Source organism: Rhipicephalus microplus, chromosome X (assembly GCF_043290135.1).
Source record: "Rhipicephalus microplus isolate Deutch F79 chromosome X, USDA_Rmic, whole genome shotgun sequence".
Lineage (NCBI taxonomy): Eukaryota > Metazoa > Arthropoda > Arachnida > Ixodida > Ixodidae > Rhipicephalus > Rhipicephalus microplus.
The window spans coordinates 484,039,437-484,066,617 of NC_134710.1; the positions used below are offsets into that span (position 1 = coordinate 484,039,437).

Here is a 27,181-nt window from a genome sequence, read left to right on the forward strand (position 1 = left end):
CTTTGCTTGCCATTGCTTCCTGTGCTCATTAATATTGTATCTGACAAAGAAAAACAAGTTCTTAAAATACCCTTCTTTCTTTAATACTGCATGGATTCTTCTGATCTGCTGCTGGTTGCTAGAAAAGGAATGGTCTTTTTATCCCTTTCACTGGTTTGCGCCTTTCTGCTACAATATGCATTTTAGAGAAAGCAAAATAGCAATTCTGTGCCGATTCTGACAATCTTTTTAATTCCACAAGATATAGAATTGCGTCGCATGTCAGGATAGTTGCTAGTAATTGTGTCAAAGAAGCGTGGAGGTCGATGACCATGTAGTTTTAAGGAACAAGGAGTGTAAACGTAGCAAAATGTTGAAGTGGTGGTGTCACACTACTTGCTATACCTGAATGCGAATAGGTGGCATCAAAGTCAAAGTGCCAAGTTGCCACACGAACTTCTTCAATTCATTCGTGCCGAAGAGAGCATTTGAATAAGTGAGGCGTAAACCCGTAAAGGCTCATGGGAGGCGCAGTCTGCATTGGCCTCCGGTTCAAGATATCCATGACGCCCTGTTTTTCTGGCTGCGTTTTTGGAGCTGTAGACACTTCTTTTTTTTTTTCAATTGTGTTGCAAACTAATCCCTCACACAATCGTGGTTGATTGTAAAGCTGTCGGTTGCTCAAGTTCAAGCACCAAGAACAAAGGGATGTAGTATTTCTTTGGGATAAAGACTAAATATAAAAGTGGGTTTTGTGGTAATAAGGACAGCCACGGTGAGTAGTATAACCTTTGGATGCCTAGCGTCAGGTCGGTGATATTTCCGCAAATCCTGCATGGATGGTTTCGTGTGTCTGACACATTTGGTATTTACGTACAGGCGCTCCCAGTAAAGATCCACGGCAGGTTGATTACACCGATACCCAAGAAGTGACGTAGCAGATGGACGGAGAGCCATTGAACCGGAAGCCAGTGCAGACCGGGTGCATTTGCGAGTTTACACCTCGCCTATAGAACCACCTTTTCCACCCAGTCGCCAACAACTCAGACCATTAATCTTTTCAAGCTATCTTGCATAACACTGTATAACGTAAATGTATTAACCACTCTCCTCTGTATGTTTGGCATTGAGAGTATAATGTAAACCATACAAACAAAATTTATGGAGTAGAGTTTAATATAAGCGCCTTGTTTTAAGCAAGAAAATTTTTATGTTGAACATCTGCTACGTCCCCAGACATCAGCTCCCTAGTACACTTAGCTTTACCTTGTGCTTTCTTGGGGCAAAGGAAAGAAAAGCAGATGTCATGCGTATAGTAAGATCATCTGCTTCTGTTTTGTATTTCCACAGTTTGACAAGCATTCACCGGCTTTATGCAGTGCCGCCCTTTCACCAATTTTGAATTATTTATTTTAGTTATTTTATAAGTACTGCCAGCCTCACACATGAGGCCTTAGGCAGGGGTGGGCGATACAAAAAAGGAAACAAATATGAAGATACAACAGGAAAGGAAACACGTCACGCAGAGCTACACCATCAAGAACTAGTGCATCAAAGTAAAACGCCAGTACTTACACAATTGTAGTGGTTTACGCGCACCCGTACAGAAAAAAAAACCGACGACAAACATCTGCTCATACAGAACCAAGAAACAGACATCATATAACAGTTCAAAAATACAACGCATTGATACGAAAAAACTGATAGAAAGGGGAACATAAATGAAAGCCTGTTTGGGATTCGGTGGAATAATAGAGGGCGAAGCGCGAAGAAACATCAGAAAAAAATGGTTGTAATAAAAGTAAATAAACACTGAAGATACACTTTTTATTCTTCTTTCCTTTCGTTACTTGCAGCTCCTCTAAACGTCAATTGTACAGATAATGTCTTGGAGCTGTCTGCTGCTTCAGTTTCTCACACTTATATCTTCATTAAAGGTGAACTTTGCTCTGAAGACTGTGCCGATTGAGTGCACAGATTCCTCAAGTCGTCCTTTGGCCACATCCCTTGGAGGCTTTGCATAACATAAGCATTGTGAATGCTGAACACATCGCTTTCTCGTTATACTTTACACAAAGAGCCTGCAAAAAAAAACCAGCGATAAGTACTCAGAATGGAGGTGCCACTTCACAAATATTAAGGCATCACTCTCACTACCCAAGACAGCACGTTCAAAATCTAAGATGACAGAAATAAAGTGATTGGGGACGGATACATTTCTAGAAGTGATGAGAAACCAGTTAAAAAGCAATTTTCCACTCAAAAGAGGGAAAAAAAGTAACCTTTTCATTCTTAAAAATGTGTGGAGCATGACAAATGTGTAGACTAAGACAACAGAATGATGCGCCGGAAAGTGCATCGTCCAGTCGTCTCTGTCTTTTTTTGTGCGCCACACGTTTTCATAATGCATCACCACCAACTAGTCTATTCTTTCATCCTGTTAATTTAATGCTACACAGGTTATCCTATAGTTGTGACACAGTTGTATAAAAACTGGCTGTGGTGTATTGATATGAACCACAAGGAAATTATGGTTGTCATCTATTCTGCCCAAGAGTAGTACCCTCTGCCTTTCAGAAGGATGATCTTTTTATGAAACATTTCATCAAAATCAGGCCAATGGGACATATGTCTCGTTGACTGGTGAGAGTGTTTTCAAAATGTGGAAAAACACTGTCTCATGAAGGCACCATCTCGCGATTGTGTCAACAGGAATTTCGGAATGAAAAGGCCCAAAGCAAGTGGCAAAGAGTATCACTTTCTCAAGCTCTAAAGCTTTCTTCACTGCACACCTCAACCACTTTTTTTTGTCCATTTGGCTGTTCTTACTTATGTTGTTTAAATTGTCGCGCACAGATGTCCCTGAACATATGCCCATTTTTGAAGAGGTACACCACATCAAGAAAATATTTCAAAGCATCAATATCCGCAATTGCGCTGAGGAATGAGCGGGATAGTTTCACGGGAAATCATTCCGATGCATTTTTTAGTCAAGTTATTACCCAACTATACGAAAACCTATGATGACCAGGAGCTAACATCGCCTTTCCCAAAAACAAGAAAAAGAGCAACTCATCCAGCATTTCAATTGATAGGTTTCCTGCAGGCGGAAAAGTCGGACGTATGTGTTCCACAGTCGCTCAAAGGGTTAATGTGCTCTTGTGTCTTCAAGCTCAACAATGCTTTTAAAAAAGTTCCAAGCACTTCTGAAGGTTCAGCATGCCCTCTGGGTGCTGCCTGTAGCTACTGTGTAACGCATCTGTACGCAGTGACAACTTTTCTTGACAGCATTGTGGAAGCTACAGAACCGAAGTGCATGCCTGCTACCATGCCAAAAAATTGTACCATGTTTACTGATAATTTTCTCATTTGCTTTGCTGAAATAAATTCTGTTTTAATTATTATGAGAGCCAAACAGTTGCAGGAATTAATATGTAAAATGCTGTTATTGTTCACTTAGCAAGAATACTTTTTCCCCTTTTTTTCTTAGCACCACTTTTTCAGCACGCCCATTTTCCAAACAAAACATGGTGTCCATGAAGTAGTAGGTCATTGTGCAGCTGCAAACGTGGTTTTTACTTCTCCAAAAAAATTATACTCGTAATATGCAGCCCTGAACTTAGATTGAATAATCGGAATGTTTGTCCCATTCACATTTTCAATTGTATGATTTTCTAAATGTGTTAACTATGCGTGAGACGTACTTGCGGACTAATTGGAAAGTCATTACGGCATATGGCAGCGCTCACCAGGTTACAAAACGAATATGCACACGAAGGGATGACCCTCGGCACTTGTGTTGTCCCTTCGTGTGCGTGTTCCTTGTGTAGCCTGGTGTGCACTACCTTATGCTTTAACAATGCGAGTGAGCAAAAACCAAAGTCATCAGAAAACTTGATTGGTATGTGGGGTTCAACATCCTAAAACTACCTTATGAGAGACGCTGTAGTGGAGGTCTCTGGAGATTTCGACCACCTGGGGTTCTTTAACGTGCACCCGAATGTGAGCACACGAACCTACAGCATTTTTGCCTCCATCACAAATGCAGCCGCTGCAGCTGGGATTCGATCCCGTGACCTGCGGGTCAGCAGCCGAGTATTGTATTCGGTTGGCCGCTCTGGTCCTCTGGCTCAGAGTCGCCAGATGCAGAGGCAGCTCGCAATCGGAGCGTGAGAGGCAGCGTACCAAACGAATACATCGGCGATCTCGGATCTGCCCAGATAAATGAATGGATGGAATGATGTATATGGCTGTATTCTTTAAAAGATCGGACAGTTGCTAACGCCACCAAGCCGTAAAACTTAACGAACTGAAAACTAGATTGATTTTTTTACATTAAATAGCAAGGTTGAGGACTCGTACTTGGCAGTGAAGGGTTTAATTTTCACTCATGCCTTATTGACTTTAGCCAACAATCGGATAACCTCCTTCTGGTTATTTGTACCCGCTTAAAGTCTAATTTGCCCTCCCTGTCCCTAAACCCCAGTTCTTTGAATAACTCTGCGCCATCATCCGGAACTATAGGGTGAAGGCCCTTGCAAAACATTATCAAGTGTTCGGCAGTTTCCTTCTCCTCTCCACATGTGCACGCACTGCATACTGTGTCTACCCCTTCGTATTTGGCCCGGTATGTCTTGGTTCGCAATACTCCCGTCCTAGCCTCAAACAGTAGAGAACTACCCCAAGTATTATCATAGATCCTTTCCTTGACAAGTTCCTGCTTAAAAGTTCGATAGATATCTAGTGCGGAGTTCTTAAACATGCCAATTCTCCACATATCGGTGTCGGCTTCCTTCACCTTCTTCTTAACCGACAATTCTTTTTTGGTTTGGCTCCCTGCTGTTTTCTAAATATTTACCATTCACTTTTCTGGTTCGCTTTCTCCATTTTGTATCGGTATTCTTCATGTACAAGTAGCCGAATACCTTCCTAGCCCAATGCTCTTCCCTCATTTTTCTCAATTGCTTCTCAAATGTTATCTTGCTGCTAGCTTCTCTGCCCTCAAATGGTGTCCATCTCAGCTCACTTTGTACTCCCTGATTTGATGTATTCCCGTGAGCTCCTAAGGCAAGCCTACCTATTCCGCGTTGCTTAATTTCTGATCTTGCTTGAACTTCTGATCTCATGCACGAGACCGCATTGCCGAACGTCAGACCAAAAACCATGACCCCTTTCCATATTTCTCTCACAAGATCATACCCATTGTAATTCCACAGTGCCGTGTTTTTCATCACTGCTGCATTTTTGTTATCTTTAGTCGTCACGTATATTTAGGTACTCGGTCCTATTGCTCACCCATACACCCAAATATTTGTATTTATCTGTTATCTCTAGCGTGACCTCTTGTATTCGAAGCTGACTACCTTCATTATCATAAAAAATCATGGATTTTTCCTGACTGAATCTGAAATCTGACCTATCTCCCTAATTACCGCAGATGTCTATCAATCTCTGCAAATCTTCCTTGTTGTCGGTCATCAGCACTATATCATCTGTGTACATCAATGCTGGTAGTGCCTGTTCAATGAGTTTTCCTTGTTTGACGAAATAGAAGCTGAAGCCAAGTCCACTTCCCTCTAATTTGACCTCTAATCCTTGTACATACATCATGAATAACAAGGGTGACAGAGGACACCCCTGCCTAAGCCCCTGTTTTACCTCTGTCGGCTTGGATACCTATTTTTACCACTTTATAACTACCTTGTTACCTTTATAGATGTCCTTTAAAAGATTGGTGGCTCCATCTTCTACACCTAGTGTGTCCAGTATTCCCCACAAGTCATCTTGAGCCACGCTATCGTCCGCTCTCTTGATATCCAGATGGATGGATGTGGCTGTATTCTTTAGATCAGGCAGCGGCCAACGCCACCTAGCCGTAATGCTTCGTGAACTAACCACTACATTTATCTTTTTTTTCCCTTTAAATAGTAAAGTTGCACAGGAACTTTGCAGTGAAGGGTTTAATTTTCACTCGTGCCTTGACTTTAGCCACCAATCAGATAACCTCCTTCTAGTTAAGTCTACCCGCTTAAAGTCTATTTTGCCCTCCCTGTCCCTAAACCCCAGTGCTTTGAAAAACTCTTCGCCATCTTCCTGGACTATAGGGTGAAGCCCTTTGCAGAACATTATCAAGTGTTACTGTGTTGGGCAGTTTCTTCTTCCTCTCCACACGCACTGCATACTGTGTCTACCCCTTCGTATTTGGCCCGATATGTCTTGGTTCGTAATACTCCCGTCCTGGTCTCAAACAGTAGAGAACTACCCCGAGTATTATCATAGATCCTTTCCTTGACGAATTCCTGCTTAAACGTTCGATAGATCTCTAGTGCGGACTTCTTAATCATGCCAATTCTTCACATATTGGTCTCAGCTTCCTTCACCTTCTTCTTAACTGACATTTCTTTTTGGTCTGGCTCTCTGCTGTTTTCTAAGTATTTACCAGTTAATTTTCTGGTTCGCTTATTTTATATTGTATCGACATTCTTCATGTACAAGTAGCTGAAAACCTTCCTAGCCCAACCCTCCTCCCCCATTTCTCTCAATCGCTTCTCAAATTTTATCTTGCTGCTAGCTTCCCTGCCCTCAAATGACGTCCATCTCATATCACTTTGTACTCCCTGATTTGGTGTATTCTTGCGTGCCTGTAGCGTGCCTGAAGTGCCACCGATCAGCCAGCGCGAGAAACTGCCGGATTAACATTGCTACGCGTGTGCGGTGGCAACAAATGGTGCCGATCAGTTCAGTGAATATCTCTGATGTCTGACCTCTCATAATTTTTTCTCTCTCACACACACAAGTCTGCATGTAGCGAAAGCTCTCTGAGCTCAGCACACTAATTTGGCGATTGTCCTCGTCTGAGCTGCTATCCTCAAGTGTCACAGGTCCCGTTAATTAGGGAGGCGATCGCCGGGCTCATTCCAAGGGCAGAAGTATCGGCCCCCTGAACTGCACCACGAAAGCGCGGACAATTTAAAAGTGGTCCTATTTGGGCTGTGGCCCAAAGAACAAGTCATAGCCGAGAGTTGATAAACAAAACAAGATTATATTCTCAATTCTGGCAGATCCAGTCGATACAAAAATATGCACACTTGACAAGAGTTGAATACGATATGTCGCCAATCTAACAACGTACTACACAGTACAATCAGCCACACTCGAAACAACGGACACAAACAACAATACGCACTACAATGCAATCGCATGCATCGAACAACCAAGACAAAGACTAAAGAGTTCGAAAACTTATTCAGCCCAAAGCCCTTGGAACAAAAGTCTGAATGATGCTCTTCCGAGAATCACTCACTCAAAGTCCAGTGCTGTTGTCGTTCTGCTGCCCCCGAAGTTTCTCTTTCAGGAAACCTCGCGTCTTCAATAGACCTCTGCCTGTTTCTAAACAGTGTGACGTCACTGCGGGCACCCCATACCCTCTCAGAGCAGCTGCTGGTTGGCAAGAAAGTTCCTCCGGCGGCATCTTTTTGCATAGCAGAGCTGCGTGTTTGCATTCCTTCGACAGAAATTTCTTTATTGCTATGTTCTAACAGCTTCTGAAAGAAGGGGGTCGCCGAAGGGTCACTACTGATAGTGTAGAAATTCGCTCTTCGTAGTTGGATGGATGGACAAGCTTTGTTTTGAGTACTGAGAGACGCGACTAGCACGCAGTGGGCTTCACCCGCGTAGATGGCAGCCATAAAAAAAATCTGATCTTTTTCGAACGCGAACATTTTGAGTTTACACGGTTACTGGCACTTTGAGAAATATTTGCATGACATGGATGCAAACTTATTCAATTTACATCGTGGCATGTGCAATGAAGTTTTAAACGAGGTACAGCATTGGCAGCAGCATGGTTGTGAGCTGCTGTGCGCATTGTCACGAATAAGATTCTCATTCATTGCCCAAAAGTCTGATCGGAGATGAATAAAAAAAAAGAAACAGTTCTTGCCATGGATTTGGCTGAGGTTAACATATCCTCGTGAAAATCAAAGTAACATTCTGCCGCTGAGTTTCTCAATAACTCAGTGAAAATTCATGTTATGTAAAACCCGACATCTTAATAATATATACTATCATCTGGAACACTTACCTTGCTGCATTTAACACCTATAACGTGCTTTCGTACATACATATTTCTCCTGTAGGCCTGATACACACTTCTAATGCGCATTGTCACTTCACAAGGATCGAGCCGTAAAAGTACAAAGTAGATAAGAAACGAAAATCTCCGCTGTTTCTATTAACACATATCAGGTATTTAATAATACCAGTTATAGCCGTGGTGAAGCATATATGCAGATTCAGCAACGCTACAACATGCTTATAGTTCATGCGTAGTCGTTTATATCACCCGGAGATCATGAACTTTTATTTTTCTGCACGCCGCGCATACGCTGAGATGTACCCAATCGCAGATGATCGCGTCAAATGTATTTTTATCTTGACTACAATGTCAGATCGCAAAGTTCCATTGACAACCGGTTACTGAAACCGACCAACAACGAATACCAGTGTTTTCGCAAACAGGACGCATCGCGTTATTCACACTGCACACACCACGCTCAATATTCCCAATTTTCCCGTCCGTAAAGGTGAACCAATATTATCGATGCCTTTCAACGCACGCTACACGCCATACTCAACGCTACACATTTTCGAAGGCGATGCCGCTGTTCCTAGCACAGGCCGGCGCGTGTGTACACTTCTCCGAGATAAACAGCCAGTCAGTGTGGTGAATATTTCATCACGCTCTTTATCACACACCTAGATTTTCTCTGACACATACCACAGCTAATGTTGCCACTGTGAGATGAAGATTGAGCTTTCAAAAAGAAAAACAAAATTTGCCGCAAGCACCTAGCGACTGCACCCCACTCAGCCACCGGCGGTAATGTTTTGCCAACCACCGCCTTGCACGTGCACCGGTGACGTCACGTTGTGAGCCTACGAAGTGTTCTAGACAAACTAGCTAGCATACCTAAATCAACTAGGGCGAGACTAAAAATTACACCGCTGCCGAAAAACATGCATCCTGTGTTCCACGAATGCAGATGCAAAGCTAGAGCTCTAGCCCTGCAGGCGAAACTTAAAGGTAGATCTGGCGTGCTTTACACGGACGCTGCAGAATAGGTAAGAAGGGAGCATACTCAGCGGTAGTGGTTCGCGAGAGCGGGGACCTGGTCTTGTGCTGCACTTCTAAGAACACAACCACTGCAGAGGCAGAAGAACTTGCGCTTGCATTGACAATAGCACAAAAAGGCACACGAATGATTGTTAGCGACTCTAAGTCAGCCATTAAGAACTATGATATGGGCAGGATCTCTGCTACAGCCACCAAAATTCTGAGACAAGTATCCGTGGAGCGAATCTCGCTGATATGGTCCCCGCCCATCAAGGTCTGAAGGAGAATGAGAAGGCACACGTGATCGCCCGAGGGGGCACTTTCCGGTCGGTCGACGCTGACCTGCCGCCTTCGCTCGATTAGCCCCACTTCACAAGAGATGAACTACGAACGTTTCAGGAAATCACCGCGCATATAAATTCCACCGTAAGATTTATCCAGAGGCCGCTTAACAGCTGAACAAAAAGGAGGAAACTATGCATGTGGTAAAAATCGCAAACCGAAGTGTTTCCAAACCCTCACCTGTACAGTAAATGGCACCCGGAAGTGTTTAACTCCAGATGTGCATACTGAAACAGCTCTGCAGGTTTAGTGCACATGATATAGACCTGCCCATCCTACAATGACCCAAATAGAAACGTAACATTCTGGTAGGCCTTATTACACAGCCGCGACGCCGAAGAACAGCGTCAAGTCATCGATCTCACCCCAAGCAGAAATTTGTCCTCGGCAAGAGGTCGGCGAGAGGTCTGTGACTGACTGCGAAGTGGTTGGCCCGACCTTGGAAACCAACGTATGGCCGGTCTTGGGGATTGACATTGGCCTCACGCCGGCCGACGTCGGCACACAACGTAGGCTCGACCGCGTTGGCCGACGAGGCCAAGTGCGTGCCGCGCGTGGCTTGACCATGGCCCGACATTAAATAAGCGTCGATTTACCGACGGCTGTAGGTCGGCTGCCAACGTTCCTTGTTCTGCTTTTTTTTGTATTTTGTGCACATGGCATTGGCTTAGTGCACATGTAAGACGAAATTAAACGCTCCTAAAGTCTGCACTTCTTAGCGTGTAAGTATGTAAAACGCCATAAAAGACAAAAGTAAGCTTCCTCACTTACAGCGGACTTCGCAGTTGAATAAATGCACTCTGTTTTCATGCTGCATTGTTTGCATGGAAGGATTTGCAGCAGGCCTTGTGCAACCCAACTATACAGTGGATGAAGTGGTATTCCTGCTAGATCAGTTCTCTCTTTCAGTAAATTTTCGTGCTTTTGGCCGGGAATAAGTATTCTGTGTGCGACGTTTTACCACCGAGATATGAGGCTTGTATCGTTCTGGTGCTGGGAAAAGTGAAAAAACAAAAAAAAACAGAATGATTATTACTTATAGAAAGGCAGACTAGTTACATAACTAGTTGCACAGTTGCATGCGTTTTGCGCATGCGAATGTGCACGCACAATTCAACAAAACAATTTTGGGGGCATATACACAAAAACTGTGCACTTGAAATAATTGTGTCGGTGCGTTGATATTGTGAAACGTGCTTGAAGCCACAGAGCACACAGTTTCCTCGTAATATGTCCCTGGAAACAAACAGTAGAGCAAATACATTAAGGACAACCCATGTTACCTTCAAGGCGGGCCTGGCAGATATTTTTCAGTCATTTACAGCTCATTTGCGACCTAATGTAACGGGAAAAAATTGCGTTGGACTTTAGCAACCAAGCATGCATCTTACCAGACTTCCTTTCAGCACGGCGAGACCAGTTCATCGCGCTATCCACACTTTTCGCACTCCTTGTTGCAGTGCTCCCTAATGGGAAAAATAGCAATCTTTGTGATGCTCTTGCAACATAAACAAAAGAACAAAAAAACATGAAATGCGTATATATACCCGTAAACGATCAACGATGACTGATACAACAGCCGTTCACCTGAGCCACTCTTATCCGTCAGCTAGAGAAGACTGACGGATTGACACATCAGTTGCACAGATCAAAGTGAATTTTTCCAAAAGACAAAACTGGCAATGCGTCAGGAAACATTGCCACTTACGAGTACGCATGAAATCCTCGGCGGCGGGTTGCGGCTGCCTCTAGGAACACGGCAAAGGAAATGCTACTCAATGCATGCATGTGCGTCTTAGATTTTTCATGGTAGCGCTTCAGCAAATTGTCGTTGCTCTGAGCGTTGTCTCCTTCCTAACGCAGCGAGCTAAAAAAGGAACCTAAAGGAAAAAAGCGGAAGGCCCGCATTCCTTTCCTTCATTCAGGTCTTCTTTCTCTGAGCTCGGCCGGGCTAGACTGCACTTGCGCGTGCTTTTTTCAAGCGAGCGCGCAGGTGCAGTCTAGTCCGGCCGTGCTCTGAGAGAGACGGGACGCGTGGTGTATGCGTTCTGTCCCCAAAGCCGAACTACAGCGCCCCAACTTCTTTCGAAGGAAAGCATGTGCTGCTCTGTGTGGTGAAAAAACAAATGCCACCAAAAAGAGGGGTGATTCCGTCTTCCCACTGGGAGCTTACGGGGCCGCAGGCCGGGCCAGTAGAACCATGCAGTAGTAAAAGTTTTTTTTAAGATTTGTTTTTCCCCTTTCCGTGTTTCTGTGCTAGCACGCGATTCCCGAGTTGACTTTGCTTGCAGGCGCTGCGCCGTGCTACAAACTGGGCGGCAAAAATGTGTTTGTTTGTTTCCTTGGATAAATGGCACGTACCCACTTTGGGGAATGGGTTAAACGCCTTCTTCTTCTAACCACTACCGCCTTGGCTTGTCTGTACTTTTCCCGTGCTTTTAGCATATAAATGGCATAAATGGATTCTTTGAGTGAAATTTGCTAACGCTAGTGATCTAATATTTACTCAATCAAATATTTGAGGCGAAAATACACGGTTTCTTCTGCCACTTTTCTTACAAGAATCCTCCGTTAGCGTAGTTGAACATCCACACACATAACAAACTGGCTGTGGCTTGAGAGCATTCAGACACATTCGGCAGTTTTTAACCGACAGACAATCCTACATACGCTTACAGGGCAAGGAACGTGGCCCTTTCTCCTAGGGAACTAGAGGTACACCACAAGGTGCGGTGCTGTCTGCTTTATTATTCAATTTTGCCATGATGCACCCGACGGCTCAGCTGGCTGATGTTCATGGTATACAACATGCGTTGTATGGTGATGACATCGCCATCTGGGCCACGCAGGGTGCACTAGAAGATATTGAGGCGAACCTGCAGCAAGCCGCGAGCATAGTCGACCGCTATTTCCGCCAATGTGGCCTTCAGTGCTCGCCATCCAAATCAGAATTTGTGCACATACACCCCTCACTCAAGGGCACAGCGAAAATTGATCTCTCACTGGAGACAGGTCCAATCCCTGAACAAAGAGAAGGCCGGGTACTGAAGGTCTATATTAATCAAAACAGACTGTCTGACACCACATTGGCCAAACTCCGGTAGGTGGGTGACCAGGTGGGCTGCATAGTCCGTGGGGTCTCAAATAAACGGGGGGGGGGGGGGGCTACGGTACAGAGATGTTTTGCGGTTGGTACATGCGTTTGTGACCAGTAAAATCTTGTATTCTACACCATACCTCCACCTGCGGAAGCAAGACGAGGATGTACTTGAAGTCATCCTTCGCAAAATTGTAAAACGAGCCCTCGACCTCCCCGCAAACACCTCTAACCAGCGCCTTCTAGGCCTGGGCATGGTGAATACGTTTCGGGAGCTTCGAGAGGCCCACCTCACAAATCAGTACACTTGACTTTCACAGATGGTAGCAGACCGCCGCTTATTAGCCCGCCTACACATACAACACATTCACATCATGGAATATTGCGTTCAACTCCCATTAAAGTGAAGATGTGCCCTCCACGTGCGTCTCGACGCACGTGGAGGGCACTCGACGCACGTGGAGGGCACATCTCCACTCAGTACAGTGCTGATGGTGGGAAAGATGGTTTTCTTGCTCAGCCCTGCACTGAGTGCAACTGTGTGTCCATTTACAAGGACACAGCGACGCTGTACAAGCACAAGGATGAGAGCACCCGAGACATCGTCGAGGCCGCGCAGATGGCACGCGAACAGGTGTCTTGCATGAGCAAGCCCTCCGTATTTCTGTCCGAGGGGGAACTAAGGTTCCTCGAAGGTTTTGGTGCGCGCTAGTAGTTATATTACCTTTACTTTTCTGTTTCGTTTCCTCAGAGACCTTTCTTTGCCTTTTTCTGTGCTTTAATCGTGTTTTGCTCTTTGTGCCATATGGTTTTTGTCACATGGTTTGCTGTCTCCTCTATATATTTTTTTCGCGCTCTGCACAAAAAAACTCAGTTGGAAGTTAGCGCTTGTGTCCTTCGTGCCCTTCTTGTCTCTGTGTCGTCGTTCTGTTCTCGCACTATAACTATCGCCAAAAGGCCTTGGTTCGACGAACCCAGGCAGAAGCCGACTCCCATGGGTTCCCGTACTAATAATCCCCACCTACTCGTTGTCAGTGCCGTCCTCTTGTGAGGCGGTCGCTGCATACCTCCTGTTTTTTTTTGGTAAATAAATGTTCTTACCACCACCATCAACACACACACACACACACACACACACACACACACACACACACACACACACACACACACACACACACACACACACACACACACACACACACACACACACACACACAGATCTATCTATCTATCTATCTATCTATCTATCTATCTATCTATCTATCTATCTATCTATCTATCTATCTATCTATCTATCTATCTATCTATCTATCTATCTATCTATCTATCTATCTATCTATCTATCTATCTATCTATCTATCTATCTATCTATCTATCTATCTATCTATCTATCTATCTATCTATCTATCTATCTATCTATCTATCTATCTATCTATCTATCTATCTATCTATCTATCTATCTATAAGCAGGCATGGTGGTTGAGTGGCCGTAGCGTTGCAAGTAGTCAAGTAGACCCTTTGTGAGCGGTCAACGTGGTTTATTTCGACGTTTCGGCCTATAGTCTGGCCTGCATCAGGATTGAGAGTACAGTTTGTTGGTGTTCAGCTTTATACAATCTTGAATCAGAGGGTGAGAGAGAAAGAAAGAAAAAAAAACGAAAAAGAAGAAAAAAGAAAGAAAAAGAAGAAAAAGAAAAAAGAAAACAAAAGAAAAAAGGAGAATATAAGGTGGACTTCCCCAGGTGCCCCCTTTCACTCTTCCTTCCCCCTCCATCTTTCCCCCCTTTCTCCTTTTCACCTTTAGGATGTCTGTGATCTGTGTATCCTTCCTTATATTAACGCATTGTTCCCGACCAGACGGCGCCTCCTGGCTCTGGCGGTTCGGTGTGGAGGAAAAAGAGCTTTTTAAAGAAGTTTAAGCTTTTAACTACTCAGCGCCCCGTCGACATCTCGTCATAGAAATAGGGGCGCCGCGTATTCCTGCAGAGGCTGGCAAGCGGGTGCAATGGCAATTCTTGCCCGCTTCTGCATTACGCGTGCAGTAGGGGCCTCCCGACTGTGCACAGAATTGCTGTTGGGCATGTCATGTTTGGCACAATTGATTGTATAGTGAGGTAACAACAGAAAGAGATGCCAGCTGTACTTAGAAAGAGTAGTTACAGTTGCAATTATTTTGAGTTGTCCAGTGCCCTTCGCAGCTGCAGTGCCGTGCACTCAGTAATTTTTTCATTATTGCCGTTACTGTTTTCTAATGCTTTAATTGCAGCAAGTGTACCCGGATTCTCATTTATTCCCCTATCGAAGGTGTTAAATCGACGGATAAGGTATGACTCTCGCTGTTCACGTTCTCGGTTTCATTTAAATTTCGTCTCTAAGAGCGTTACTGATAGTTTGTCGAATGCATGGTCGGGAAGATTGAGATGTTTTGATAGGGGTAGATTTGGGGCTGATTTCGCATAGGCTCGGTGATTATTGAAGCGAATCCTAAATGGTGTTTCTGTTTGTCCGATGTACTGCATACTGCACACGTTGCATCAGAGTAGGTACATCACATTAGAGGAACCGCGTGTTAGGTTTCCTCGTATGTTAATCGAAAACTTGGATAGTGTGCTGGTTGCTTTGTGTGTTTCTCGCATCGCTTTACATACAAGACATCGTGACTTTAAACAAGGTCGGCATGTGTTATTAGGGGGTGAGGTATTGATTTGAGAGCGGACAAGTGTGTCTTTGAGGTTGCGTGGTCGTCGGTAAACGACGCCAGGAGCGAATGGGAATGCGCGTTTCAGACGTTCACTTTGTTCCGTTCCAGAATGCTGTAATGTCGTTTAAGGATTCTGTTTACATTGGGGAAATTTGTGCTGTAAGTTAAGACTGTGGTATACGCCGGTGATGTGAAAAAGGAAGACGATGTTGTCTGGTGCAGCCTGAGGACTCCATCTTTACTTCTGAATGCCCAATCTCATCCTCACCTGCAAAAAAAAACAAAACCCGACATCCTTTAATAAACCGTAACAATATATTTGTTCTCTTTTTGCAAATGATGCTCCCACTAAATTTCTTAAGGTAGATAAGCTCCCCCAGATTTTTGGCAGCAGTGGTTGCGGCTGTGTACAAGCATTGACCATTGTGTTCGCTCCGTCCAGGTGGTGAATCTTATCTGCACGGCTCACTGGACAGCACTGCTTAGCTGCTGCTGCTGTATCCTCGGCACGTGCAACTACGTCAATGAACTTCAGCCACTACGTTCGCCATCTACCGGATAAGGAGCCCTACAAATAGACCATCGTTTGCCATTGCTCGTCATTTTGGCAGCAGTGGTTGCGGCTGTGTACAAGCATTGACCCTTGTGTTCGCTCCGTCCAGGTGGTGAATCTTATCTGCACGGCTCACTGGACAGCACTGCTTAGCTGCTGCTGCTGTATCCTCGGCACGTGCAACTACGTCACTGAACTTCAGCCGCTACGTTCGCCATCTACCGGACAAGGAGCCCTACAAATAGACCATTGTTTGCCATTGCTCGTCATTTTGGCAGCAGTGGTTGTGGCTGTGTACAAGCATTGACCCCTGTGTTCGCTCCGTCCAGGTTCGTTGCTTCTCGGTGCACTCCTTTCTGTTTTGCGTTTTTTCTCGCTTCCACTGCTGCCTTTAATATAGTTTATATAGTTTATTTTCTTTTTTTTATTTTGTGTCTTGTGTTCCGTATTTTGAGTTTACTTATCTTCATTACTTATCGTGAGAATGCCAACTTGCGCGGAACTAGCAAAGAAATTACAGGCTCTTCGGCAGGAGGCCGCAGCGATGAAAACAAGCCTTGTGATGTTCAATGACCTCTATGAACGTGTAAAGAATGACAATGAGGCACTAACTAAAGAAAACAAGGTCCTGAGGGATGAGAATAAGAAGCTCAGTAAGCAAATGTGTGATCTCGAACAATACTCGATCGTGACTTAATAATGTTGAACTAAAGGGAATCCCTGAGACAAAGGGCGAAGATTGCTTGGCAGTCGTCAAGGTTATCGGTGAGAAGATTGATTGTCCAATTGCCGATACAGACATAGACGCCGTGCATCGGGTGCCCGCAAAGAATGGAAGCAACATTATTGCGCGATTCTGTTCGAGAAACAAGAATGCTGAATTCGCTAAGAAGGCAAGAAAGGCACGCCTGTCTGTTACAGATATAGGGTTTTCTCAGAGTACAGGCCCTAAACCTGGGTATGTGAATGACCATCTCACACCAGAGCGAAAGCGCCTTTTTGCACAGGCACTTGCGCTTAAGAAAGCCAACCAGTGGAAGCATCTCTGGACTGACAATTGTACAATGAAAGCCAGAGAGGCGGATGACAGTCGCGTGTTTCGAATTGCATGCACAGACGATCTCCGAGTATTCTCTTAGCTATCCTATCAGTCCCCATTTTAAACCAACCTTAGATCCACATGGCTGCGTTCTCGTGCCAGCAAACATCTGAATTGCTACTCGAGAAGTCACCAGCCCTATCACTACTTCACTTAAACATTCGCAGTCTTAGAAAGCACCAGGATGATCTTGTTGCGTTGATTTCCTTGCTTAAACATTCATTCTTTGTCTTATGTTTATCTGAAACTTGGTTGTCTGGTAATGAGGGTAACTTGTACGGATTGCCAGGTTATTATTCTGAATACTGTAATCGGGAGCTTTGTCGTGGTGGCGGTAGTGCCATACTTGTCAACTCATCCTTAACCTACACACGCCGTAGTGACGTAACTTTCAACAATATTTTATGTGAATCTGTTTGGCTTGAATTCAACCATAGTGTTACACCATTGAATAGCCGTAGTACTATTATAGCTTCCATTTATCGGTAACCTTCATCATCGTATTCCGATATTTGTAATCTGTTAAGCATCATTCTTAATAACCTACTGAGGGAAAATAAAAACGTTGTCTTATGTGGTGATTTTAATAGAAACATTATTGATCCTGATAGTGCATCGTGCTTAGAATACATGAACTGTTTATACTGCTTTGCCTTTACGTCGGATATTTCAGCACCAACTAGAAACGATTTACCAGGTTCGAATACCCTAATAGATCATATCATCTCCAACATTTTCACCGAATGCGTTGCAGGTGTAATAGATCATAGCATTACAGACTATATTCCCGTATTTTTTATTCTGGGCTCCGAAAATACCAAGGCTAGTAACATCTTTACGAAACGCCGATTCGATGCGGACAAGTTTGTGCAAATAATTAGCACAGTAGACTGGACATCGGTGACTAATCTAGACTGCGAAGAAAAGGCTTTTGAGTTTTTCTCAGAAGTAATAGCTTCAGGTATGGAAGCATGCACCCCTTCCACTACTGTCACGAAGTGGTATCGTTCCCCTAGAAATTCATGGATAAGGAACTCGTTGTTGAAGTTCATTAATCAAAAGAATAACCTTCATAAGAAACTAAAGTCACAGCCCTATAAGCTCGAATTAAAATCCCGCTTTCGCAAATACTCAGCAACATTATCTTCCTTACTTAGGCGTGCTAAGCGCAATTACTACCAGAATCTCATTGTAAAAAACACAGGTAACACGAGACGCTGCTGGCAAATCATTAAAGAATTTTCGAACATGAAGAACTGCTCAGAGATCAATTTAGGCCCACTATTATTTTTGATGTTTATTAATGACCTACCTACCATTCTTACAAGGACAAAGTGCATACTTTACGCTGACGACACAACCATCTTTCAGTCATCTAAATCAGTTTCTTCACTCCAGTCTGACCTCAACACAGATTTACATCACATACCTTATGGTGCCAGGCCAATTATCTTCAGATCAATGCAACTAAAACCGTGTTTATGTTGTTCCATTCCCCGCGCATTTCACTTGACATACAACCTTCCCTTCACATTGATAATACCGTCATAAACATTGCCAGTGACGCGCGGTTTGTTAGCGTCATCTTAGATAGCGAACTAAAATTTCATAAACATGCAGCATCATTCGTTAAAAAGATTGCATTTGGTATTCACGTTATCATCAAGACACGAACTTATATTCCGCCTAACAACATACGTACTTTGTATTTTGCTTATATTCATAGCCATATTTCGTATTGCGTATCATCTTGGGGCAACACATATTTCTCGCACATTGAACGTTTGCAGCGACTTCAGAATCAAACAGTTACATTAATGACTTTCAGCCCATTTTACTTCTCCTGTAGCTCGTTGTTTCCACAGCTTAACATACTCTCATTGAGACAATTATTTTGTCATAGAATGTCCATTGTCGCCTCTAGACTCATCACGCATGACATTTTGATCGCATGTATTGATCATCGTCACTTAACTAGTAGTAACATCACCCGGTTTTCCCCGTGCAATAATCTTCTTTTGCCGGCCGTAAGGACAAACTACGGCAAGTTCTCAACCTTATTTACTAGCATAGCCATTTGGAATTCATTGCCTTTCGAATTGAAATCATCGCATAACATTCATATTTTCACTTCGCGCAGCAAGAAATATTACGTTCAGGAATTAATCAACTCATCCGATTTGTGTAATTACCTGTTAATAGCTCTCCAAATTTCTGTGCTATTTTACTACTTCAATTTGCCTTTGTATAATTGATAACACTGATAATGAAACGTGTTGCTTTTGTCACGTAGAGTTGTTCATTATTATCGTTTTTTGTCTTCATTTGCTTTTGACTATTTTCATGTTATTTTTCAATAGTGAGTATTACTATTAGGTTGTGTATTGATTGTATTTTTATTGTTAATCAAGCTTATTCATTATTACTCACAAGTCCGTATACTATTGCTGTATTTTTTGTAATTACCCCATCCATGTAGCCATAGGAGGTCCCCCTGTCAGTTTCTCTGAAACTTTGGGACCTCCTTTGGGACCTCCAGTTGAGTTACATGGTTAGCCATAACGCTAACCATGTAACTCAACTGAACTATTTAATAAACTTGACTTGACTTGACTTGACAAAGCCATGCACGAAGTAAATTACTAATGTTTTTATTTGGTCTATATTGTAATTGGATTGTCGCATAAGTACTCTCTGCCAATTAAAGTAATCGAGCTTAAGACTACGGGTATAATGTATCTCACTGTCTCCTAAGTAATGTTGTTGAATGTTAAAGAAAACACAATGGTGTTTATATTGTTACGTGGAAATAAAACTAATTAATCCGTAAACCACTGTATGTCTCACGCCTAAACGTCAACCTCTTCAACTTTCTTCTCGAGGCCTTCTTAGATTTTGCCCTGGTATACACTGAGAATGTTAGTTAATATCGCTCAACAATATTGTTACGGGGTCGAGGACTTCTGTACAAACGAAATAACATAGGAACAACTTCGGACAAGAATCACAATGGCTGATTGGCACACTCGTGCGCCTGTCAGCTCATTCTGTCCTTCCTCTTCCTTTACTTCATCTCCGTAACAGGACCCCCGTGCGTTAGAGCGCCGTCTCGGCGTGAGTCCGGGGAAGTGCGACAGAAGTAGGGTTTCATGCGCGAAACATGGACAGTGTCAACAAGTGACAAACTTGTTTGTTGTCATATAGTGGTTTTGGGACGTTAAACCCCACAAATCATCAATCAACAAGTGACAAACTTGGTGACGTATTGGAGTGCAATGGTGCTATTTCGTAGTTGACGTCGCTAACTTGACGTAAGACTATAGGTAGGGTCCTGCGTATCGGGACAAAAGTTTTTCAGAGAGACCTACACGGCGACACGGTGACCAGAGGAGCACGCGGTCACCTGGGGCAATCGTTATATTACGATGCCGGTGGTCGTAGCGGGCTTTTTGTATATCCTGTGACCTGGTGAGACGAGACTGGGCAATTTGACGAGCCAAGTGAGCCAGATCAATGGCTTCGCGAGCGTACTCGGAAGCAGATGGCTTGAGAGGTAAGGTGGTTTCAAATGGCATTATGGGGTCGCGACCATACAAGAGATAAAAAGGTGAGAATCCCGTGGTGTCATGTCGAGATGAATTATATGCGAAAGTCACATGGGCCAATGTGGTGTGCCAGTCACGATGATTTTCAGAGACGTACATCGAAAGCATCTCTGTGAGTATGCGGTTGAGACGTTCAGTTAGGCCATTAGTTTGTGGGTGGTAGGCGGTAGATAGCTTATGCGCTGTAGCACACGATCGAAGGAGGTCGCCGACAACTTTGGACAGGAAGGAGCGACGGCGGTCTGCAAGCAGCTGTCGGGGAGCACCCCAGTGTAAGATGACGTCATGAAGAAGAAAATCCGCGTCGTCAGTGGCGCAACTGGTTGGCATGACCTTCGTTATCGTGTAACGGGTCGCATAATCTGTGGCGACGGCGATCCATTTATTTCCCAGTGTCGTCGTCGGAAAAGGGCCAAGAAGGTCGAGTCCCACGCGATGAAATGGTTCAGAGGGGACTTCGATTGGGTGAAGATATCCAGCTGGCAGAAAAGAAGGTATTTTCCGGCACTGGCAGAGGCCGCAAGTGGCGACGTATCGACGCACGTTGCGGTACAGTCCTGGCCAGAAGAACCGACATCGCACGCGGTCGTGTGTGCGGGAAACACCGAGGTGTCCTGCTGTTGGTGCGTCGTGAAGTTGTTCAAGTATGGCAGGCCGTAGATGACGGTGAATGACAAGCAGAAGCCCAGGGCCTTCAGTGTTGACGTTGCAGCGGTAGAGGATGCCGTCATGCAGCACGAACATACCGGATTCAGCGTCATGGCTGTCAGACTGGATGGCGTCGATGATAGTACGCACTGACTCATCCCGTCGTTGTTCAATGTGCATATCGCTGATGTCAGTAAACGCCATCACGCTGCTCTCCAGGTCAGTCGCTATGGGATCAGGGTGGTCCACCGGATGACGAGAAGGACAGTCTGCATCATTGTGCAAACGGCCAGACTTGTAGCTGACGCTAAACGAAAATTCCTGGAGCCTCAGAGCCCAGCGATCCAGACTTACAGTTGGGTCCTTCAGAGAAGTCAGCCAGCAGAGGGCGTGGTGGTCCGTAACGACGGAGAACATGCGACCATATAAATATGGCCGGGATTTGGTGACGGCCCAAACTAAAGGTAAACACTCTCTCTCGGTGATAGAATAATTCCTCTCAGGGGGAGAAAGCAGGCGACGGGCGGAAGCTATCACGCACTGTCTGCTGTGGTGCCGCTGAGCGAGAACCGTGGCCACTGGCGTCAGTGCGAACTTCTGTGTAAGCAGAAGGATTAAAGTGGGCAAGTAAGGGGGGCATAGTTAAGCAGCCGATGAGAGCGGTGAACGCTTGAGCCTGCGCAGGGCCCCATGAGAATGTGGTATCTTTCTTCAGCAAATCTGTGAGTGGCCTGGCAACGTCGAAGTTTTTCACAAAACGATGGAAGTAGGAACATAGCCGATGAAGCTCCAGACGTCGGATGTAGAACAGGGCACCGGAAAGCTACGGACGGCGCGGATCTTTTTGGCATCTGGTTAGGCGCCATCGTCGTTTACAAGATGGCCCAGAATGGTAATCTGAAGGCGGCCAAATTGAAATTTCTTGGAGTTTAGTTGTAGCCCAGCTGTTCTGAAGACTGCGAGAATTGTAGCGAGACGAGTCAGGTGGCTATCGAAAGTAGATGAAAAGACTATCACATCGTCTAGGTAACAGAGACAAGTAGACAACTTATAATCACGCAATAGAGAGTCCATAATTCGTTCGAATGAGGCAGGGGCGTTATATAGTCCAAAAGGCATCACCTCAAACTGGTATAAACCATCCGGTGTAATGAAGGCCTTCTTGCGGTCCACCTCATCGACAGAAATCTACCAGTAGCCGGAACGAAGATCAACAGACGAGACGTACGTAGTGCCGTGCAGGCAGTCCAACGCGTCATCGATGCGTGGTAGCGGGTATACGTCTTTTCGCGTGATCTTGTCGAGGTGGCGATAGTCAACGCAGAAGCGCCATGTACCGTCCTTTTTCTTCCCAAGGACGACAGAGGAGGCCCAAGTACTATTTGATGGTTCTACGACACCTTTGTTGAGCATTTTGTCAACTTACGCTTGGATAACTCTGCGCTCAGTGTGGGAAACACGATAGGGGCGTTGGTGAATGGGACTGGCGTCACCAGTTTTTATACGGTGCTGAACGGTGGATGTTTGCCCTAGAGGCCTGTCGTCGAAATAAAAAAATGTCGGTATACGACACGAGAAGGCGATGGATGTCGATGGCTTGCGCAGGATTGAGGTCGGGTGCAATCATCTTCGAGAAACGATTTGGCATAGAACAGATGCTGTTAGCTACAGGAGATTGAAGTAAACCAATCTCGGTGGTGAGAGCCGCTATTTCGAATTCGTCAGCATTAGATACGCTGGCCGAGAACATGCCACGAGGAAGCACTTGAGGGCAAAAGCTGAAATTGGGACTGAGTGGGAGCGAGGTACAGTTGTCAGTGACAGTCACAAGCGTATGGGGAATGGCGATGTTGCGCTCCAAGAGGACGTCGGCGAGAGGAAGAAGAACATATTGACCATCGGGAACCTGTGGTTGTGCGGTCAAAACGTCGTAGGTGGCTGCCTGAGGTGACAGTCGCACATCTTGAAGAGAACACAGGCGCGGCGGGGCAGTGTGGTGTTCAGCAACTATCTGAGGCAGCTCTAGCTGAAGGACGCCGGTAGTACAATCGATAAGAGCAGAATGATTCGACAAGAAGTCCAGGCCTAGGATAACGTCATAAGGGCAGTGATCAATCACGGCTAAAATGACAGAAGTAGTGTGGTCCTTTATACTTTAGCGGGCAGTGCACAGATTGAGAACCATCGGCTTGCCGCCATCGGCCACACGGATCATTTGTGCTACCGCTAGGGTCAGAACTTTCTTTAAATGTGTGCGTAGGTTTGAACTCATGACCGAAATGCTTGCGCCAGTGTCTACAAGTGCTTGTACAGGTACGCCATCTACTTTAACGTCTATTACAATTCGTCTGGTGGGAACGGAGAGAGGATTTGCTGCGAAAGTCGTCAATGCAGCACCACCTCCGGGGGCTGCATTTCTCAGTTTTCCGAGACGATGCGGCCGGAAGCCACGGGGGACGAAAAACGCCGTGACGGCGGCGAACGGGACGATGGATGGCGTATTTGTGGCGAACGAGACTGGTGCCCACGTGGTGAAGGCGAGTGGCTGTACCCAGTGTTCCGAGATTGGTCAACGGCATTGGACTCTTCGGCAGGTGAAAAGGTGCGGGTGGTACCGTTGAAACGGGTCATATGGGTCGTTGCACGAGGTGCCAAAGACCATGGGTTGCGGCAGTAACGAGCAATATGTCCAATGTGGTGGCAGTTGAAACATATAGGGTGGTCATCTGCAGTTCGCCACTCAGCCGGGTTGCGAGTACGTGGAGAAAACCGTCGGTCAGGGCATCGCGAAGGGCGTTCGCTGACTCTGGGCGCGGTGACACGGCACACGGAATGCACTCCGATGTTTTCAAGTTCCTGGCGCATGATGGTTTGAACGAGAGGAACAGTAACAGGGATGGTATCGGTACTGCGCGAATTGAACGCTGAGGGCGCCATTGCTTCCAGTTCGCGATGAACAATGCGTGTCAAGTCTCCCGGCACGGCGACGGTCGTTGTGGTGCGGACTGGTCCTCGCAAGTCGATGTTGCAGCAGTGTTTGGAAGTCGGGCAAATGTTTGAAGAATGCGGCAACTTTTTACTTGCTCAAACTGATGACACTCTGATGATCGCGTCCACGGTGGAACAGCCCTTGCACAGCAGGAGATGGAACGTGTCGTCGGCAATTCCTTTCAGAACATGCCCTACCTTGTCACCTTCTGTCATGTCGCTTTCGGCCTTTCGGCAGAGGGCCAGCACGTTTTGAATGTATGCGAGGTATGATTCCGTTGGAGATAGGGCACGGCAGGCCAATTCCTTTTTGGCGGCGATCTTACGACTGGCGGTTTTGCCGAACACCTCTCGCATCTTTTCTTTGCATTGGTCCCAGCTTGTGAGTTCTTCTTCGTTGTTTTCATACCACACCTTCCCCGTGCCTCTCAAGTAAAACAGCACATTAGCCAACTGAAGTGTGGGATCCTATTTGTTCGGCACACTCACTCGTTCGAACATGGCCAACCAATCGTCAACGTCGACGCCATCGGTCCCGCAGAATGAACCGGGATCCTTAAGTGGCGTGAAAACGTATGGTTGCGACGCCGTGTTCGTCGGAGACGCTGACGTTGACGCGGAGGGCTCAGCATTGGTCATGGCTGGAAAACCAATGCGGCGTCCGCTGCGGAGCTCCGTTGCCTGATGGTTACGCAGCATCTCACACCAATATGTTACGGGGTCGGTGACTTCTGTACAAACGCAATTACAGACGAAAAATTTCAGGCAAGAATCACAATGGCTGATTGGCGCACTCGCGCGCCTGTCAGCTGTTTGTTTGTTTGTTTGTCCCTTTTTTATCCTGGCGCAACCTACCATGAGGGATCGGCCATGAAGCGATCGGTGTCTGGCTATTTAAAAGGAAGTGTTCATAATTTGAAATGTTAATTTTTAATAATTATGGTTGATTTTGATAATTTTAACGATGATATTTAGCATTATATTCTTATAGTCTCCCGAAGGAAATCGCAAACGGCTTCGCAAACACTCCTGTGGCTAAAGCCTAGCACGGGAGGCCCAAAGGAAAGAAGAACCGGAAGGGATGAATTTAATCTCAACATTTGAAGTAGTTCGTCCAGAAGTCTTTTCCTCTGATTGGTGAATAATCTGCACGTTAGAAAGAAATGATCAAGAGATTCACACTCATTGCAATGGAGGCATAAAGGTGACTGTACCAGGCCAGACCTATGTAGGTAAAAATTCAGTGGGGGGACTCGACATCGTAGTTTGGTAACTGCAATCTCGGTCCTTCTGGAACTCAGAAACTGATAACGCAGACTTTGCAAAGTTGTCCGATACGGCGAATTTTTCTAAACGTGCCGCAGTTACAGACGCCAACGTCGGCAAAATAGACATTATCGGACCATTACAGAATGGAAGTGCGAGTGCATCCGCTTGTTCATTTAGAGGAATTCCTTTGTGTCCAGGTGCCCATACCAAGCGAATAATACGTATATGTTTTGGAATGAGGGAATGAAATATTTCTAAAGAATTTGAAAAATTTGATGCAGTTAAAGAGGAACAGATGGATAGGCTGTCTGTCAGATCGACGGCTCCTGATAGTGATAGGGGTAATTTCCGTAGAGCTAATATAATGGCAAGTAATTCCGCATGATAAATAGGTGTAAAGTCCGGTAATCGAAGTGAAAAAGACCAATTTAAATATAATGATGCGATTCAAACCTTTGCCTTTTCTTCACAAACTGAAGCATCAGTTGCTATCACTGCAGCCGTTTCTAATCTAAATAAATGGTCCTCCTAAATGCAATTTAAGTATCTACTGGGTAAATGTTTGCAATTCTTTGGAAATATGTCATAAAATTCTATTCGACTTGTTTGTATAGTTGTGCTTATGATTGGTATCTCACAGAGCTGCACTTTTAATGTTTCCATTTGTGTCTGTGTGAAAATGACTTGGGGAAACCGTAATCTTGGCCACTGATGGCCGAAAAATTCCACGGATGTTCAAGAAAAATATATTGCGATCTCCTCGATGACGATGCACAGATCTTTAGAAATGTACGCACGGTTAGGATGTTAAACCGAGTACGAAGAGAAAGCAGGCGTGCTTCTTTGTACAAAGTAGTATTTGATACAAAGTTTGGAAGTCCAAGACATAATCGTAACGATTCGCGTTCTAAAAGAACGAGTAGTCGTAGTTTGTATGCAGATGCACCAGAAAACAAGACGCAGCCGAACTCTAATATCGGGCGAATATACATGCAGTAAATCATGATGAGAACATCACGGCGTAAACCTGCTCGTTTGCTGCTGAGTCTCCGAAGCATCCCCAGCGCACGAGCTCCTTGGCAGCCATGTTATCTATAGGAGGACTCCAATTAAGTTTTTCAGTATAAGTGATCCCTAAATACTCAACTGATTCTACATGCGGGATAACGTCTTGCCGGTAATGCAAAGCGATATGAACTGGAACACTCAGAGGAAAAACTACCATCGCACTTTTTTGACATTCAGTGATAAATTTATTTTTCTAACCACATTTGTAGAGCGTTCATATACGTCTGCAGACTTAAAGTTAATGTATACCTGCAGCTGTACAAAAAACGCGATATCGTGGGCATATGCATACACTCGCACGTCAACCTGTACAAGAAAAGTGCACAGTAAAATAATAAATAACAGTGGCGATAACACTGATCCTTGTGGGAGACCTCTAGTTTGTGCCTTAGAGACGACCAGCCAGATTGAGAACAGTAAAACTCCTTGTCGTTTGAGAGGGAATTCACCCATGCTACAAAGTATTGTGGTAGACCTGCGTTTTCAAGTGAAGTTATTAGTTTTGAATGTTGCACGCTGTCATAAGCTTTTCTGATGTCTAGGGTTACTAAAACGGTATTATGTTTCTTATAACGGGCAAGCTGTATTCTACTTTCTAAATCGACATGGGCACACCAAATTGAGCAACCACGCCTGAAGCCAATATGGCATGGGCTCAAGACCATGTTTTCATTCAACCAATTATCTATCCTAATGCGTAAGATACTTTCAACTAGT

At 44.9% G+C, this 27,181-nt stretch overlaps 1 protein-coding gene and 2 long non-coding RNA genes across 3 annotated transcripts in view; 1 reads left to right on the forward strand and 2 right to left on the reverse strand.

Annotated features, from left to right (window-relative positions):
* LOC119160786 (uncharacterized) overlaps positions 1–27,181 on the forward strand; it is a 156,232-nt gene that overhangs the window by 112,237 nt on the left and 16,814 nt on the right. The window lies entirely within an intron of this gene.
* LOC119161669 (uncharacterized) lies at positions 204–10,821 on the reverse strand. Its single transcript, XR_005108495.2, has 2 exons — positions 10,208–10,821; positions 204–2,060 (listed from the first exon to the last, which is right to left on the reverse strand). It is a non-coding gene; the product is annotated as an uncharacterized LOC119161669 (long non-coding RNA).
* LOC142776709 (uncharacterized) overlaps positions 13,982–27,181 on the reverse strand; it is a 31,971-nt gene continuing 18,771 nt past the window's right edge. The window contains exon 3 of the long non-coding RNA XR_012887736.1: positions 13,982–15,502. This is a non-coding gene — a long non-coding RNA (uncharacterized LOC142776709). The remainder of the gene's footprint in view (positions 15,503–27,181) is intronic.